This window comes from Corapipo altera, unplaced genomic scaffold (genome assembly GCF_003945725.1).
Source record: "Corapipo altera isolate COAL_440 unplaced genomic scaffold, ASM394572v1 251, whole genome shotgun sequence".
Taxonomy (NCBI): Eukaryota; Metazoa; Chordata; class Aves; order Passeriformes; family Pipridae; genus Corapipo; species Corapipo altera.
The window spans coordinates 99,741-119,277 of record NW_020885093.1 but is presented as its reverse complement, the minus strand read 5'-3'; the positions used below and the strand labels follow the sequence as shown (position 1 = coordinate 119,277).

The window sequence follows — 19,537 nt, the reverse complement described above, 5'->3', positions numbered from 1 at the left end:
CCTTGTGGCTTCCTTCCAGCTCAGGTTATTCCATGGCTCCATGATTCTATTAAACCCTAGAATTGCTAAGGAAAAAAAAAAAATCTTTTTTTTTTTCTTTCATTTGCAGTGTTTAAAAAAATCTTGGTGCCACAGAAAAAAATAATATTAAACAAATAAAAAATTTTGCCTTTGGCAGACAGCCAGATGTGGTACTGGAATGTCAACTAGTTCACAAAGAATAGAAATTTTTTTTTTCTTTGACCTTCAGCACGGTAGGCTCTCCATGACCAGAGAAAATGATGATGATTTCTGGTTTCTGCCCATTGCTGCTCCTCAAAAACCATTGCCCAGTGTCACAGTTGGCCTGTGCAGACCACAAACCCAGTTGCAGCTAGAAAGTTTATGTAAGATGTATAGAAGGCTGATTGGAGAATTCTGCTTCCAAGAATTCTCCATGTTTTGGTTTGTGTAAGGTCTAAAATGTAAAATATGTTGCTCTTACCCCAAATAGATCTCAAGAAGTAATTGTAGGGAATTACAACATCTCTGGGTGGTTTTAGGAAGGGCCCACAAAATTCTGTTCTTGGTTTGTGATAGTCAGGGTATTTCTCCTCGAAGAGCAAAAACAACAACATAAAATACCTGGTATTTAGTTTTCTAAGTGCAGGGTTTGGGCAGTGGAGCTGAACAAAAAAAGCCTAGAAAAAAAGGAACAGAATCTGAGCAGAGAAATCCATCACCAGAACATCTGAACTGAGAATTGCTGCTTCTGCCACTGTTTGGAGTCTTTAAATCAAGATTGTTTTCTATTTTTGTAAGAGAAATTGAAGCTTAAGGACGAGTAATGAGCTTGATGCAGAAATGCCTGAGGGGTTCTGCAGCCCCCGTTTAGCAGGTCAGGCTTTGCAGTGCTGGTTCTGGTTTTAACATTGGACAATCTCTGAAGATCACGGGAGGTGGTGGCCTCACCTTTTGAACAATCTTTTCATCTTCCTGGAAATGCTTATTCCAGAGAAAATCAAGGGCCTTCACTAGATCACAATGATTGTCCTGAAATTCTCTCTCTGCAGTGCCCCACAAATATGAGCATTGATGTTGTTTGCTGCTCAGTCTGGGACTAAGAACAGGGATTCCCAAGACTAAACCTGGACTAACCTCACACCAGTTCATTGCTGTTGGGACTTGGCATCAGAGAACAGCCCCTGGAGCCCCTGCAGGTCTCAGCACTAGGTTTGTGAGCTGTACAGGGGTCTGCTGGGCAAACAAACAAACTCTTGGGCAATATATTGTCCATAGATGTGTAATTCAACATTTTTGAATTTCCCCCTTTTTTGGATGATTATTTTTTTTCATTTCTGAGCCCCTTCCCTTAAACCCCGGGTTTGGTTGTAAGAATGCTGCTTCCTTTTACTGAGGGAAGGAACGGGGTCTCCTTTTAGGAGGAGTAAATACCAAAAAGGGCCAAAAAATCCCAAACTTTAAAAATAAAGGTAATATAGAAGCATAGAAATTTTTAGGCTGGAAGGGACCTTAAAGATCAGCTCATTCCACCCCTTGCCATAGGCAGGGACACCTTCCACTAGCCCAGGTTGCTCATGCTGGATGTTTCTCTCATTTTGGGTGTGAGCTCAGAGTGCTTCTTATCTGCCCAAGCATCCTCTCTGTGCACCACAGCAGGGTCATATTTGCAGCTCTCCTTCCCCACAGCCCCGTTGTTCAGGAATGAACACAAAAGGCTCAAAGAGGAAATTTCTGCAAAGCAGAAAACCAAGTTTGTGATTTCCTGTTCAGATGAGGTTCCTGCCCAGATGGGCAATTTGCTTGGGCTCCTTCAGCCGTGGTCCCTCCTGGTTTCTACAACTGCCTGGGCAGGGGCAGAGGAGGGGCAGGGACTGAGCTCTGCTCTGGGGGGACCAGTGACAGCAGCCAGGGAATGGCTGGAGCTGTGTCAGGGCAGGCTCAGGTTGGATCTCAGGCAAAGGTTCTTCCCCCAGAGGCTGGTTGGGCACTGCCCAGGCTCCCCAGGGCAGTGGGCACAGCCCCAAGGCTGCCAGAGCTCCAGGAGGGTTTGGCTGATCCTCTGGGGCACAGGGGGTGACTCTTGTCACTCTTGACCCCTGTGCAGGGCTGAGGGTTGATGATTCTTGTGGGTCCCTTGCAGTGACTCTGTGATTCTGTGGTTTTGGGGTGAGCGGGTCTGGAAGGCTTTGGGGCTTTGTGCAGCCCGAGGGATGATTCAGCATCTTCCACCCCAGCTCAGGGCAGGCTGGTGCTGTGCCTGCACCATTCTTGCAGCACCACCTTCTGTCCACAGCCCGGCTGGCGGGGGCAGCCCCGGGGGATGCGGTGGGAGCTCCATGAGCTGCTGGTGCCTGCGAGGGGAGCAGGGGAACTCCGGGGTGGCTCGTGGCCAGACACCGAGGTGATGGTGGAGTTCTGGGGAAATCTAACAACCTCCAAGCTGCATTTTTCTGCAGGGCTTCCGAGCCCTCGGGGTGCTGGTGGTAAGTCAGTGTGGGACCACATCCTGCTCTGCTCTGGGCACACCCCACACACCCAGAGCCTCGGGCTGCACAGAGCAAACCTGCACAGAGGAGGGCTGATCTTGCAGAGCAGCAGTGACAGGAGGAGATCCAGTAGTTCCCTGCCCTCTCCCACTGTGCCACAGGGGACTTTTCTCCTCCTGCAGCCCATTTTCCCACCCTGAGAGCTCCTCGTTGCTTTTAAGGACTTGCTCCTGCAAAAGTCCCAGTGTTGTTGAGCTGCCACGGGGCTGGTGGGGCTGAAAGCTGCTCTGGGTGTTTTTACTGTGTCAATTGGTCTATTTAAAGACACGAACTCTTCCTCCAACCCTGCCTGTGCTGCTCTGCCTGAACAAGAGCTCTCCCAGTCGCCTCCGTAACCAGCAGTGACGGAGACGCCTGTTCAGGAACCTCCACCAGCACCTTTTTGGAGCCTGTTCCCCCCTATTTCATCCTTGGAGTGACAGAACTGTCCTGGTGCTGCTCAGCAGACAGAAGACACCCTCTGTATATGGTGCCTGAAGGCAGTGTCTGCACAGGCAGCTCCCCAAACCAGAGCTCCCCCGGCACCCCAAGGTGTGCTCTGTGCCTGTCAGGGCCTGTAGCTGTTCTTTATTTTTGCCTGCTAACGCTCAGGCACAAAGCAGGAATGCTGGCCCCTGGAGAGATTATTTTTTTGTTGGTTTGTTTTTGGATTTTTTTAACCTTTCCCAAAGAGGCTGGAGGCAATTCCAGACTTGCCTCATCTCCAAACATTGTTTTGCACATCGAGGGGAAGGTAAAGACATGGGTCTGGTTCCAAGCCTTGCTGCTGTGCAGGGTGCATTTAACAGGCAGTTGTGTGTCCCTGGACCCCAAAGCAGCTCTCTGTGAATTACTGAGGTGTGTCTGTGTTAAGGTGGAGGTACTTTGGGCTGGTTTTCAGTAGACCTGTAAAGAAGGAGTCGCTGGTTGAACGTTCAGGGCTGTGCTTGGTAGATGCTGTTTGAAAAAACAGATAGTTGGTGTTCTGGGATACAGCAGAACAGCCCATTGTGAACTCAAATGTGAGGATTCCTGGAACTAACCAAGGCATCTGGACAAAAATTGGAGTGTCAGGACTGTCAAAAACTTCTCATGTTATTTCTCTGGCACAGTCAGGGGGAGGGATGGACACTGGCTGAGGATCCACCCGTCTGTCCGTCCAAAACCTCATGGTTTTAAGTGCTTTTATTTAGTTTGTTTATTTATTTTGAAGTAGCCTCTTAATCTAAAGTTCAGTTGTGATCTCGACTGAAGAATTTCTTGCTTGCATTAAAATAATGATTTTATTTTTTTTTTTTTGTGATCTCTTTAGCTGTTCAATCAGTGATTTCATCTTAGGGAGGTTTTTTTAAACATTTTTCCTTTTGAGGCTCTGCAAAGCAGGAGGCTTTTTGGATCAGTAGCTGAGGCACATGAGTAATTTCTGGCTCCGGGTTCTTTGCGGGTTTAAGATCTGTTATTTTAATTTCTTAGAAAAAGGTAACCTGCATTCAAAGAAATATGTCAGGTTGGATGTGTTAGTGAAAATCTTTGTCCATTTTTTCTTGACAAAAACATTGAAATTCTTTAAAAAAATCACCAAATGAATGTTTTGAAGCCTATCTTTTTATTGAGCCCTGTGCTAAGCAGGAGGAATATGATCTCAGATTTCCTGGCTGTCTGTGCATATGGATATATCCACTGTCTTTTTTAGGGATGTGGGGCCGGGCTTGAAAAAGTATTTATTTGCCTTGAAATCTTTAATGTTTGACCTCCATATCCTTTCCTTAAAGCCATTCCAGCTCGAAGCCCTGATGAGCTCAGTTGTGAAGTGCCAAAAGGTATTTTAGAAGTGTCTCTGGTCACCAGCCTGAACTCATTTTTAATTAAACAGAAGTTCACACTTTATTTCATTAGAGTCATGAAAATAAATGGACACATAATTGGCTGATTCTTCAGCCACAAGCTCTTAGAAACAAATTCCATGAGTCTGGTAGGATCAGGAAGTGGAGCTCTGTGTCCCTGAAGTGCCACTGGAGTGCTCTTGTTCTCCTGCTCTACATTCAGATGTCATTTTGCTCCCAGCTTTGATATGTTTGGATGATTTATCCGGTCTCTGGATGTGACAGCAGCATGTCCAGTTTCTGCTGAGATGTTGCCACAAGGTTGGACTGTACATGAGAGCAGTTTCCCTTTGATTTGGGGTGAGTTGTGTAACTTCCCAGCTGCTTTGGACCAAGCTGGTGACTCTCAATGTCCCCTCTCAACTTCCCAGCTCCATGTGCAGGGACCTTCACCAGGCAGGTCTCAGGGGTCAATAAAGATCATCAAAACAGTTGCTTCTCATGGATACTGTGGCTGTCCCATCCCTGGAAGTGTCCAAGGCCAGGTTGGATGGGGCTTGGAGCAACCTGGGCTGGTGGAAGGTGTCCCTGCCCATGGCAGGGGGTGGCACTGGATGATGGGCTTTAAGGTCCCTCACAACCCAAACCATTCCATGGTTCCATGACTCTATGACTGCACAACTGCCTTACAAAATTGAACAACTGGATGTAGCAAAAGAAATGTTACTGATCAGCCCTTCCTTTGGTGTCTTCAGATGGCCCCAAATGAAGGTCACCAAAGTCATTCCCAGGCTGTGAAGTTCAGATGTTTTTTGCAGGGTTTGCTGGGAACAGGGTGAAGTTGGAGGTCTCTTCTGGGCTTGATCCTTTTGGTTATCCTTCACTTCAACTCCACACATGACCTGCAGTTGTTGGATGTTTGGGCTTTGTCCTCCTGGTTGCATCCTGAAGCGTGTTCCTGTTTGGAGCTCTCAAACCTTTGCAGACATAAAGGGAAGGAAAACATGGAAGTGGCATTGTCTGAGACAACCTGGAGACTCAGAGCAAGGAAGGGATCACACCAAGGCTGCTTGAGTTTGAAATTCAGAGAATCACAGAGTATTCTGAGCTGGAAGGACCCACAAGGATCATCGAGTCCAACTCTTAAATGAGTGGCCCCTGTGGGGTATCAACCCCCCCGACCTTGACGTTATCAGCACCAAGTTTTTAACCAACTAAACTAATGTCAAATTAGCTTTTAAACCCAGGAATGTCTGCTCTATCTCAGGCACAGCCAGGAGTCTCTGGGGGCTCATTTTGAGAAATAATTGTTGTTTTTCCTGCCTCGGTGTTACATTCTCAGGAGATTTGTCCCACCAAAGTGCAGAGCAGCTTCCCCACCCAAAGCCACCCCAGCAGAGCCACCCCCATCAAAGCCACCTCAGCTGTCCAGCAGAGCCACCCCCATCCAAAACCACCTCAGCTGTCCAGCAGAACCACCCCCATCCAAAGCCACCTCAGCTGTCCAGCAGAGCCACCCCAGCCCACTGGAAGCAGCAGATGCTGGAGCCAATATTTGGTTGAGCTGCTTCCCTGTGGAGGAGTCAGGGATGGGGAGTTTTTGATTGATGTGTTAATGCAATGGGATTAAAAGAGTGGAGACTCTCTGGTGCTGAGGAGATCCTGTCTGGTGTGGTGAGGATGTGGAAAATCCTGCTCTGGGTTTTCTTTCCTTGCCCCAGTCAGTGCTGGTGCCGTGGATTCCTGAGGAACAGGTTTATGAGGGATAAAAACAGAATAGGTGGACACACAGCCAGTGGGGTCCCTACATAAATATTTGCATTCATCTACAAGAAGTATCTGTTAAGAAGAGGCCAATCACCTGGAAATTACCCAAAACACATTCTGGTTCTCGTTAAATCCTGCCTCGTTCCACTGGCACAAGGTGGATTTTTGTATGTGCATACAAGGGAGTTTTGTGGAGCCTGTGATGACAAGGAAGCAAACACTGCCCAGACTTGATTCTTTTCTTCCTACAAAGCCAACAACATTCCCTCCAAACTCAGTCATGTTTTTTCTTCCTCTCCTGTTAAACAAATGTATATCTTGATTTCACATTATTGGTGCTTTGTGTGACTTGGCTTGGCAGCACTAAAACGTGAGGTTTCCCTCTGAGCTGGGCTGAGGAACACCAGGGACTTCCAATGTCTTCACACCCTTCGTAGGTGTCTGCAAAGAGCTGGAATTTTTATATATAATAATAATAATTTATATGTATAATTTTTAATTATAGCATAATTTTATATATTTCTATATAACATAATTTTTATATATTTCTCTATAAAAATATCTCTATATAATCCTTTATAGTGAGGATTGGGGCATGTTGTGGGAAGGAAGAATTGCCTGAGCTGCACCATCTCCTGCAGCTGGTTCTGTGTTCTTTGGTGGATCTGCATCCTGGACTTGTCTTCACACCCCTCATAGGGGTCTGCAAAGAACTGGGATTTGGCTTGGAATTTGGGATCAGAAATGTGCATGGTTGTGTATGCACAGATCACTGCAAGATATATATAAATATGTACATATATAATATATATATCTAAATATTATCCTTATAGTGGGGTTGAGGCATGTTGTGGGAAGGAAAAATTGCTTGAGCTGCACCATCTCTTGCAACTGGTTCTTCATCTTGGACATCTCTTCACACCCTTCATAGGTCTGCAAAGAATTGGAATTTGACTTGGAATTTGGAACAGAAATGTACCTGGATGTGTGTGTGAGCACAGATACTGCAAGATATATATATATATATAAATCTATATATATTATAATTTATAATGAAGATTGGGGCATGTTGTGGGAAGGAAGAACGGCCTGAGCTGCAGTTGGTTCTGTATTCTTTGGTGGATCTGCATCCTGGACATGTCTGGGACATCTTGGACATGGTTCTGTGTTCCTTGGTGGATCTGCATCCTGGACATGTCTTGGATACATCTTGGATGTGGTTCTGTGTTCCTTGGTGGATCTGCCAGCACTGCCAATGCCCAGCAATGTTCCAGCAATGCCTGAGAAAATGTTTCTCTTGAGCAAAGTTGTGGTAATTAAAGCAACTCTTCCCCCAATTCCCCTGAAACATAAGGAAAACACAACCCAGTCTTTCTCCAGGCAGGTTTTCAGGCTGAGGGTGGCACTGGGGACAGGCAGGGACTTACTCTCTGTGTCTGATACGTGTTTCTATTTTATTCACCATTTCTGTTGGGTGACAGAATATAATGAATTTCAGGATATGCTCCCAATGAGTCAAAACTGTCTCTAAACAGGAGATTTCCAGCCTGGAGATGGGATCAGAAACTTTGGCTTTGCCTGCGGGAATACAAGGGCCATTTTCTTCTCTTTCTGGCTTTTCTTTTCATTGAGGAGAGGAAAAAACCTTATTGCCTTTGGGCCTAAATCACTGGGGGAAACTTCCTTGTAGAATTATTTCCACTGAGATTACAGGGGTTTTTTTTTCACTGTCACTTAAATCTTTCAGCATCTCCACTTTGTGTTCAGTTAAATAAGATACAGACTGGCCTAATACAACATTGGGTGTTGATGCTGTGTCCAGGAAGTGGGAAATCTGATTTCTTTTTTTTTTTCCTTTTTTTTAATTTTTTTAAAATTTTTTTATTTTTTGCTTTTTATTTTTTTAGATTTATCTTTATTTATTTTTATATTATTCTTATTTATTTTTCTTTATTTTTCTTTCATTCTCACTAATCCCCCCACCTGCATCCTGCTTTTGCACCATCCTAATTCAGGGAATTAATAATGTATTTGTATTTCTACAGTATCTTACTGGATATTAGAGCTTTTAGGAACTTGGTTAACTCAAGACAACACTTCCAGTGCTGGAATACTGTGCATGGAGAGAGGGCAGCTGGGTGAGAACATTCAGCAGCCTTGGATGGTGCTTCAGGGCAGCCAGGAAAGGAAAAGCTCCTGTCCAGCAGTGTGGGACTTGCAGGCTGTGCTTGCCCAGAAGACCTTCTGGCATCTTTGATGGTCAGGCCTCAGGTTCCAACCCCAAACTTCCCCCAGCCTGGGGGCACTGCTGTGGCTGCTCCTGGTGGGGAGGGCAGCTGGAATTCCCTCCAGACTTCCCAGCAAAGAATCCACATCTTCCAGGCCCTGGTGTGGTCAGTGGGGTCTGGGGAGGCCGTGGCCTGGGGTGGGGCAGCCTCTCCTCAGGAGCAGGGATCACCCCCCTGCAGTGGTCTGAGGAAGAGAGGGGGAAAATAAAAGCTTGTTTTTTGCTGTATGGAGAGAAAAAAGGTGTTTTCCTGTGGCTCAGCCTCTGGGTGAACTGCAGTTCCACCCGGAGTATAAAGCGCAGTTCCACCCGGAGTAACTCCCCTGAGGAACAGGGAAGGAGCCTCCGGGTGCCATGGCATGGGTCTGCTCTGATGGAGCTGCTCTCAGAGTGAGGAATGTCACAGCAAGACCCTGGAGTGCAAAACTTGGGGCACAGGATCATGGAATTACAGAATCACAGAATGATTTGGGTTGGAAGAGACCTTGGATCTCATCCCACCCCCTGCCATGGGCAGGGACACCTTCCATAGCCCAGGTTGCTCCAGCCTGGCCTTGGACACTTCCAGGTATTCCAGGGGCAGCCACAGCTTCTCTGGGCAACCTGTGCCAGGGCCTCCCCACCCTCGCAGGGAACAATTCCTTCCCAATACCCAACTTAAATCCTTCCTTTTAGTTTAAAACCATTCCCCCTTGTCCTATCACTCTCTGCCTGTAAAAAGTCTCCCTCTTTTTTAGGAGCCCCCTTTAGGCCCTGGAAGGTGCTCTGAGGTCTCCCTGGAGCCACCTCTTCTCCAGATCCTGGCTCCAGGTTATGACTCAGCCCTTTATCAGCCTTGATCCTTCTTTTCTTTGCTTGAGGGAGGAGAAAAAGATGAGCAAACTGAGAGGGCAAAGCTTTCCATGTTTTCTGTGGAAACTTCCTTCTGAGTGTGTGCAGTTGTGCTGGCTCTGGGGGGTTGAAGTGGGGAGCAGCCCATGGGTCACCTCCACAGGGAGCTCTGGAGGTTGTGGCCCCTCTTCTCTTGGCTTGTGTCAGTGTTGGACATGTCAGAGGTGATACTCTGCATTTTCCTGGCTGCCTTTCCAACGCCTCTCACCTCCACCAGTGCCTGGCATTTAAACTCTGGGAGGATGCAGCCCTTGGCACATCCCAAGGGTTTGCTAAAACCCTGTAAATTCACTTTGTTTTCTCAGAGAGGGAAATGACAAAACCCTGTAGATATTTCAAGATTTATTTCTTTTTAAAGTATAAACCAGAAAACATTACAAGGAAAAAAACCACCTCAGTGACTGTGCCTGGGCTTGCCAAAGCACATCAACCCCAGAGCTGGGCTGCCAGGGATACATCCCAGAAATGAACCTGCCACCCAGGGGGGGAGCTCTGGCCAAGATCCCTCTGTGCCATCCAGGGGGGGAGATGCTGCATCTGCCAGTGTTGGAGCCTTGGCTGCTCCTGCTTCCAGCTCTGCAGGTTCCTGCTCTGAGTCCTCTGGAGCAGCTCTCAGAGCATCTGCCAACAGCAGTGGGCTGCAGAACCCAGTGTGTGTGCTGAGGATGAGGATGGGGGAGGAGGGAAATCCCAAGGATTGTCCCCAGGGGTCAGACAGGGCTCCTGTTTGCCAGCTCTGGGTGGGCACAGGGCACTGGGGGCAGCTTATGGTTGTGGGGATTAGGGAATGCCCCGTTTTTCAGACCTAATGTGTGTCTGCAGGGCAGAAAACTGAAACTCCTGTGTGATCTTCTGCAAATAAATTCATCAGGAAAAAAAGGAAGTGACTGCAGAAAAAGCCATCCCTTTGGTCAGTATGGGCTGACAGGGAAAGGATGGAAACCAAAACCAGGGAAACCTTGGCAGTTGTTTCTGTTTTCGACAAGAAATGAGTTGATTGAGCATTGGGTGTTGTTGCATAGTTTGATGTGTGTGCAGATACACACAAATGCATTCAAGAGCAGATGCTGCTCAGCCTGGACAAGAGAAGGTTCTGGGGAGACCTTGGAGCCCCTTCCAGTGCTGTAGCCCTTCCTCCAAAGCTTGGGTTTAGCCAGTGTTTTGTATTTAGAGCAGCTTCAGGTTTAAGTAAATCATTCAGTTGCTCCACACTTACCTTCCATAAACCTCCAAACACAACTAACACCTCCCAACACCTCTCCTGGGACAGCTCGGGGGGGTTCACCTGGAGAAGAGAAGGCTCCAGGGGGAGCTGAGAGCCCCTTGCAGGGCCTAAAGGGGCTCCAGGAGAGCTGGAGAGGGACTGGGGACAAGGGATGGAGGGACAGGACACAGGGAATGGCTTCCCACTGCCAGAGGGCAGAGTTAGATGGGATATCGGGAAGGAATTGTTGTGTGTGAGGGTGGGGAGGCCCTGGCCCAGGTTGCCCAGAGAAGCTGTGGCTGCCCCTGGATCTCTGGAAGTGTCCAAGGCCAGGTTGGATGGGGCTTGGAGCAACCTGGGCTAGTGGGAGGTGTCCTTGCCCATGGCAGGGGGTGGGACTGGATGGGCTTTAAGGTCCCTCCCAACCCAAACCATTCCATGGTTCTGTACTTCATTGTCTCGTTGTTCTGTGCCAGTAGGAAGAGAGGGAAGCCTAAGAGAGGGAAGTCCAAGCCTTACTGAGGGCTTGGGCTACAATTCAGCCGGGGTTAAATGCAAACACAGCTCAGAGCCCTCCCTGGCCTCTGCTCCCCATGGAGAAGGTGGTTTGTACAGAGACACATTCTGGAGCATTTCTGCTGCTCACTTCTGGATTCAAAGCAAACTGAAAGCTTTTTGTGATATCAGCCTGAAAGATCCCTTTGCCATTTTAGGGAGATTATACAATAATCTTGTCTTCTGTTTTAATTTTATTCTGTTTAAGTTGTTTTGCATTTTTCTTAATTGCTTCTCCTTTATCGTTAACGAGACAAAAAGCCATTTGTGTAACAGCTCACAGAGCAAAATTATCAAGGAGCAGAGATGGAATTTGCATGTTAAGAGTTTCTTTATATTGTTTTTCTTGTCTTTACGTTCCTCATTTGGTTTTGTTCAGCCCTACAAACCTGCTGCAACGTCACCCACCCATCTGTGTCCTACCAGCACATCCTCAGGGCAAACTCCTCTGGGCCGTGGCAGCAGGAGGGTTCTCCATGGGCAGGTACACAGTGCTCAAGTGCCTGAACCCCTCAACAGGCCTTTGGTCACTTTTCAACAGCCACAAGTAGCCCCCTCTTCTCATATTTACAAACCAGACCAAAATTCCTCATTTTGCCCCTTGAGGAATGGCTTTGACTCCTGCAGTGACCAACTGCCAGGAAACCAGAGGGTGAGTCAGTCACAGCCAGCAAGCCCATGACAATTGTTAGCTTTTAGGGTTTTTTTCCCCATTTATTTTCTTTAGTGAAGCCTGAGTGGAATGCTGCTCTCAGGAATGGAAAATAAACTGGAAAGGAAATTATATTAATTCAATATTGAACCCCATGCAAGAAGGTCCCCCCTGGTGTTGCCCCACTGTGGAGAGCTGGGAGGGCTGAATAAGTTCCTACAAGCTCCAGTCTGAAAAGGGCACAGTTGAAACCTTATTGCAGAGCTTTCTTTGTGTCCTTATGAATCACTGGAATAGGCTCCCCAGGGAAGCAGTGGAGTCACCGTCCCTGGGAGTGTTCAGAAGCAGTGTGGGTGGGGCACTGCATGATGTGGTGTAGTGACATGGTGAGATTGGGTTGAAGGTTGGACTTCGTGATCATGGAGGGCTTTTCCAACCTTAATATTTCTGTGTTTCTATGAAAACTGTACAGGAATTGCATAGTCTGGAACAGGGTCTAAGTTGAGAGTGGTAAAATCTGGGTCTGTAATCACTGGAGAACACTCTGCAGGGTGTTATTGCACAGTCCTGACTTCTACTGCTACCTCTTGTCTGTCAGTCAGGGCTGGTTTGTGTGGTAATTAACTGGCCATCTAATTTGCTGAGTAACCCCTCCCTCCATGAGCTGTTCTCCTGGATTCCGTGAGAGAGGAGGTTCCAGAATGGTCCCTTGTGGACAGCACAGTCCAGGTGTCTGAGCAGGAACCAGGACCTGGCACTTGCTGTGTGTCATTGTGGCCTCACCTGAGATATTGAGGCAGTTTGAGGCACCACAATATAAGAATAGATCTGAAGCCATCAGAGAGTGTCCAAAAGAGGACAAAGAGATGGGGAAGGGCCTTGATTTGAAGGCGTGGGAGGACACTGAGGGCACTTGGTGTGTTCAGCTGGAGCAGAGGAGACTGAGGGGAGACCTCAGTGCAGTTCCAATTCCTGGGCAGGGGCAGAGGAGGGGCAGGGACTGAGCTCTGCTCTGGGGGAGCAGGGACAGCAGCCAGGGAATGGCTGGAGCTGTGTCAGGGCAGGCTCAGGTTGGATCTCAGGCAAAGGTTCTTCCCCCAGAGGCTGGTTGGGCACTGCCCAGGCTCCCCAGGGCAGTGGGCACAGCCCCAAGGCTGCCAGAGCTCCAGGAGGGTTTGGCTGATCCTCTGGGGCACAGGGGGTGGCTCTTGGGGCTGGGCCTGTGCAGGGCTGAGGGTTGGACTCCATGAGCCTTGGGGTCCCTTCCAGCTCAGCATATTCTGGGATTCTGTGAAATATGGACAGTGCTGGGACAAACCTTTTTCCACCTCAGTGGTTGATTTAGGTCTGTTTTTCTCTAAAATCACTGCTGTGTTACCGTGCTGTGAATTTTGCTCCTCAGGTGCAGCTGAGGCCCTGCCTGCAGTGGCTTCACGGGGTGTATTTGCATAGGGCTTGTTGAGCTGTGTGTGGTGAGCCAGACTCCCACACATGCAAAATGTCCCCTCCATGACCTGGGCTGTCTCTGCAAACCAACCTGGCTGGGACCATCCTCTCCCCAGAGCTGCTTACAGACCTCCTCAGCCTGCAGCCCCAGGATGAGACAGCCTTGCTGTCAGAAAGTTGCCCTATTATCTGTTTTTAACATTTTGGCAGCCTGACCCCCGTTGTGGTTCATCTGTCTTTGTTCAGCTTCCCCAGTGCCCTTCCCTCTGCTCCAGGCCACTCCCTGAGCTCACAGCCAGCAGGAGCAGTGGGTTCTTCAGGGCAGTGACTTATTCAGACACATCCTCACCCTCCAACTTCACAGTACCTGGGGCAACTCTGACACCAGTAAATGAAAGGAGCCAGGATCAAATTCCTGACCCTGGGGACCAGTGACACGGAAGGAGCTCACTCCATCTGAGTGTCTGGCCCTTGGGAGTGCTCTCTGCCCTTCATCTTGAAGCAAGATTTGTTTCTCACATAGAAAAATAATCTTTATAAAAATATATTCTTGTGTCTGCCTGGGCTTTGCATTTTACCTCCACTGTCTGTCCATGGGCTGGTTGGCTTTTGCACAAGGCAGATGGAGAAGGGAATGGCTAGAGGGCAGCCAAAATAAACCACAGGGAGAGTGTCCAGACATGGTGTGTGCATCCATGTGTGCATCCATGGGCTGTGTGTGCATCCATGTGTACATCCATGGGCTGTGTGTGCATCCATGGGCTGTGTGTGCATCTCTGAGCTGTGTGTGCATCCATGGACTGTGTGTGCATCCCTGAGCTGTGTGTGCATCCATGGGCTGTGTGTGCATCCATGGAGTGATGTGTGTGCATCCATGCGTGCATCCATGTGTACATCCATGGACTGTGTGTGCATCCATGTGTGCATCCATGGGCTGTGTGTGTGCATCCATAGGCTGTGTGTGCATCCCTGAGCTGTGTGTGCATCCATGGGTTGTGTGTGCATCCATGGAGTGATGTGTGTACCCATGGGATGGTTTGTGCATCCCTGGGCTGTGTGTGCATCCCTGGAATGATGTGTACATCCCTGGAATGATGTGTGCATCCATGGGCTGTGTGTGCATCCACGGAGGAAAGGCAAGACTTTCCTTGAGGAAGAGCTCAGCACTAAGTCGGGGGAGGGTCAAGGGGAGCCTTTTTCAGCTGAGCTTTCCAAAGCCTGAGAGCAGGCCTGTGGTACTGCCTGGCCCCTCCTTCCCCACTGCCTCACCCTGCAATCAGGAGCTTGAGCAGGAATCAGAAACTCCAGCTGAACTGGAGTTGTCCCTTCTTTTTTTCACTCCTGTGGTTTTAAACTCTGTGGAAACATTTAGGAAGGTTTCTCAACACATGGGTTTAACCAAAGTCTCTGCAGGGGAACACAGGGAAAGGCAATTCCTGCCTGGGCTGCCTGCAAGGCACATTACCTGGGATGAGGTCACCAGCTCCCCAAGAGCTGCCTTCCCACTCTGGCTTTGGCAGGTCTGGAGTGTTCAGTCCAGATGAATTTTGAGAGAATCATTGTGCAGGTGTGGTTTTAAAATATTAAAGAATTGCTTTCTTGCACTGCTGAATGTGTGAGAAGGGGCAGCAGCAGGGATTCCTACAAACCCATGGAGATGTGGTGGTGATGCTCAGAATCCCTCCTCACAGTCACAAGGGGTTGAATAGTTCTTGAGGGTCATCTTAGACATTGCTAAAGAAAGTGGTTTTCTGGAGTTTTGTTTACAAGAAAACAGGATTCGTTTTATTATAAATACATATTTATTATGGATTTAATTTATTATATTTATTATATATATTCTATTATAATATTTATATAATCTAATTATACATAACAGATTTGTTATATATCAATAAAATATGTAAATATAATATATTTATTACTTGTTAAATAAATATATAATAAATATATATAATATATATTAATATATAATATGTATTTTATATGATTAATTATATATAACTATATATGTATTAAATATATTTTTATATTTATTATATAAGATATAATAAATTATTGTATGTTTATTATATATATATAATATATATTTTATATGTATTATATAAATATATTCTATATTTATTCTATGACAACCCCTGTGGAACATGTGAGTGTGTTGGCGTGCCCTGCCTGTCTAGAGGAGCTTGGATTCAAATCCTGGTTGGGCTGACTGGTGGAAATGCAGCAGCCATGAGCTGGCCCAGGAGCACAGGGGAGGCTGTGTGAGAGCTGGGTCTGCCTGCATGGGGAAAAACTGAGTTTTGAGTTCCAAGGCAGGCTGACACTGCCTTGTGTCCTGTGGTTTGGGAGTGGGAGCAGGATGGAGGGAGCTCTGGTGGTGCCTTTCTGCTGCTGCTGCTCCTCAGCCTGCACAGGGCTCACTGCTTTGCTTCCCCTTCCAGTTTTGATGAGGATATTGCTGGGAATATTTAGCTCTAAAATATGCAGATTTTGCAATAATTTCCTTGTTCTGACTCAAGGGCTTTTCTGGAAAACCTCTTTGAAGTTATGAAATCCATTCATTAACCCTTTCCTCGAGCCTTGCTGGCCGAGGGCAGGGCTGGGTTTGTTCATCTGATTTCCTCGGGGGGCCCTTTGCTGGAAGGGTGAGAAGAAAGCTGCTGAAACCACATAGGCTCCAAGTAAAAGTGAATAAGCTCAGCATTCAATCATTCTATCCCAGACTTTTTAATGAGCAGAGAAAGTCTCCTGGATGTCTTCCCATCTGTTCCTAGTTAGATGGATCCCTGTTTATCTCCGTGGGTCTCTCCCTTTCCGTGGTATCCGTGGGCCCCACAGACATTCATGGATGACTCACATCACATCTGGGGAAGGAGGAAGTGTCCCCTTTTTAGCAACAGGGACTCACACAGACCGTAAATGAGGTGACTTGCCCAGTTTCACACAGGAAATGTGTAACCAAAGTGGGAATTGAACCCAGGTCACTTGAATTTAGCAATGGATTGTCTCCCCCCCCCAGCAAGGCCGCAGCAGCTCAGCAGATGTTGCACGTGTTGGAGTCAAACATGTGAATCACAGAGTGGTTTGAGTTGGGAGGGACCTTAAAGCCCATCCCATTCCACCCCCTGCCATGGGCAGGGACACCTTCCACTAGCCCAGGTTGCTCCAAGCCCCATCCAACCTGGCCTTGGACACTTCCAGGGATCCAGGGGCAGCCACAGCTTCTCTGGGCAACCTGGGCCAGGGCCTCCCCACCCTCACACACAACAATTCCTTCCCGATATCCCATCTAACTCTGCCCTCTGGCAGTGGGAAGCCATTCCCTGTGTCCTGTCCCTCCATCCCTTGTCCCCAGTCCCTCTCCAGCTCTCCTGGAGCCCCTTTAGGCTCTGCAAGGGGCTCTCAGCTCTCCCTGGAGCCTTCTCTTCTCCAGGGGAACCCCCCCAGCTCTCCCAGCCCATCCTCACAGGAGAGGTGTTGGGAGGTGTCGGTTGGTTGTGTTAGGAGGTGTTGGTTGGTTGTGTTAGGAGGTGTGAGTTAGTTGTTCATCTTTTTAAGAGGTTTGTGGAAGGTAAATGTGGAGCAAATGAGTGATTCACTTAAAACTGAAGCTGCTCTAAATGTTAAACTCGAGACTAAGCAGGAGCTTTGGAGGAAGGGCTGTGGCACCTGGGTGCTGATCTGGGTGCCCAGTCCCTGAGCAGACCTGAAAGCTGTGCCAGGGTGTGGAGCTTTTACTTTGTCCACATTGCAGCTGCCTGTGCTGACACCAGCCAGGCTCTGGTGCCCTGGCAGCCTGGGCCAGGAGGAGGGACACTGCTCCAGGAGAAAAACAGGCTCCAGGAGGAGAGACACCTGGTCCAGGAGAAAAACCTGGTCCAGGAGGAGGGATATCTGCTCCAGGAGAAAAATATGGTCCAGGAGGAGAGACACCTGGTCCAGGAGAAAAACCTGGTCCAGGAGGAAGAGTGCCTGGTCCAGGGGAAGGAATACCTGCTCCAGGAGGAATAAAACCTCATCCAAGAGGAGGGATACCTGCTCCGAGAGAGGGAATACTTGGTCCAGGAGGACAGACACCTGGTCCAGGAGGAGAGATCCCTGGTCCAGGGGAAGGAATAGCTGATCCACGAGGGGGACCATCCCCCAGAGATGTGTTTTCTGGGAGCGTGCACGTCACCCTCAGGGTAAACACGCTGAGGGAGGTCCCCAAGGGCTCTCCAGCTGTTGGGGCTGAGTTTGTGTTGCTGTTTTGGTTACCAGGCAATCCTCCCCATCAGGGCACCTGCTCTAAGTCCTGTGTGCTCACTGCTGAGATGGCCTTTTAACATACACACCAGATTCCAACGTGCTCTTTCTTTTCCAGACTGAACTAAACCGTGGGCAAATAAAAGAGAGAGACTCTCAAAATTCCAGACTCCCAAGTCCACTGTGAGTAATCTCTGTTTTTTCCCTCCTGCCTTACCCTGGCTGTGTTCATTGCCCTTTGCAGTGGATTCCACCTGGGAACAGGACTTGTTTTTCTGTTTGTCCACTTTACTTAGCTGTTTCTTCAATATATTTGAGAAACTTCTGCCTTGTGGGTGCTGCCAAAGCATTTTCATGGTACTGAGTCGAGTTACAAGAGGTAATTAGAGGAGATCTGCTGCTGCTGCCTGCTCTTTGCATTATAAATCCCTCTCAGTCATCAGTCACTTTATTTATGGGCACTGCCCTTTTGTTCAAAGCTAATTTGGGATCTGGTTGCAAAGACCATGACCCCCAGGTAGCAGCAAACCCTACACCCTGTGCTTGGCCCAGCACCTCATCTGCTTTTAGACATGGACTTGCAGGTTTTTTGTAAGGAAACTGTGAGCTCCTGACAGAAGGGATCTGTTTTCCCACAGCTGTGTCTCTCCAGATTGATTTAAATTAAAAAGGGGTAAATGCTGAATGTGTTTTTTCCATGGGCAGGATATTTTAGTGGCTGCCAGTAAAGGAGGAGCTGTACCTGTCCCTCAGCAAGAATTTGTGCTGTGCTGAGTTCACTGCACAAGTGAGATTTTAAAGTATATTTAACATATATTTAATCGTATACGTATTGTATTTAACATGTGTCAAATATGTTGGCCATTGGTTAAATTTGTCTAAAATTTGACTTAAAAGTTATCATGGGCAATAAACAGGGTGGATTTTCTAGTAACACACCAGGCACCACATAAGCCTTAAAACCAGGTTAAAATTTGGTGTGTGGAGGAAAATGCTGTTATGGTTGGAATGGTGCAGAAAAGGCAGAGCTGTAATAGCTTCCCACTAATCCCACTGGATCCTGATCTGGCTGGGACAGGACCAGGCAGCAGAGAAAATCCCCCCCTTTGCTTGAGTATCACATACAAGAGGATTTTGCCACCAGCAAGATTTAAGGATCTCCATTAATGAGATGTTTCAGTGTCCTGGAAACAAAAGGCAAGTGAGAGAAAGCCAAGCACTGCAGTTTTCCACATGTCACTTGACAGGAATGAATTCTGGAGGCCAACACAGTGTAGAGAAAGCCCTGATGTGTTTTCAGAGCTGTTCCCACCTGGAGCTCAGGAGTCAGGCACAGACTCTTCCCATTTATCAGGGTCTCAAATCCCAGATCTGATGGGAAAGAGCTTGTTTGGGGGCATGGCTGCATAAATGATAGTCCCAGGCAGAGGGACCAGCCTAAGGTTTGCAATGGTTAGGAGAACTCCTTTAGGAGGACTTGGGTGAGGATCAGAGCTGGGAAGGACTGTGTGCCTGGGCCTGCTTGCAGGAATCCATTACAACCATAATAAGGTAATTCAGAACACCAACAGCTGTGACTTCCTAAAAGAACATTTGTCTGAGGATTTTTCTAAGCATTTTATCTCAGGCTTTGGGGTAAAATTCTAGTCCCATTACAATCAGAAGGCATCCTGTCCCTGATTCCTTCCAGCAGGGTGGCAGCCTTCGTTTCCACCCTGGGGATGGAACAGTTCCTGGTCCTGCTCGCTCCACTGCATTTCAAGTGAAACCCAAAAAAATGATGTTTGAATGGAAATAAGAGCTGGAATCCCCAGTTTTAGTGCCTGTGCTTTGGATTCAGCCACAGACATGCAATGGGAGCAGCTGGAAACCATGTGCCATGTAATCCATGGGACTTGTTCCTTAAAGCTCTGGCACAAGGCTGGAGCTCTGCTCTTGTACTGAGAGAGCAGAGCACGTGGGAAGGAAAGGGAGAGCAAAAAGAGTGGAGAATTGTAAACTCACAGAGTCTCCAGAGTTGGAAGGACACAAATATTATCCAGCCCAACTCCTGGCCCTGCACAGATACCCCAACAATCCCACCCTGTCCCTCAGAGCGTTGTCCAAACCCTCCTGGAGCTCTGGCAGCCTTGGGGC

General features: G+C 47.9%; 1 protein-coding gene across 1 annotated transcript in view; it reads left to right on the top strand.

Annotated features, from left to right (window-relative positions):
* The window catches only part of LOC113960181 (transcription factor HIVEP3-like), a 121,883-nt gene that overhangs the window by 29,786 nt on the left and 72,560 nt on the right, over positions 1-19,537 (top strand). Inside the window, 1 exon segment of the mRNA XM_027669599.1 lies at positions 17,520-17,584. The gene's annotated coding sequence lies outside the window, so the exon portion shown is untranslated.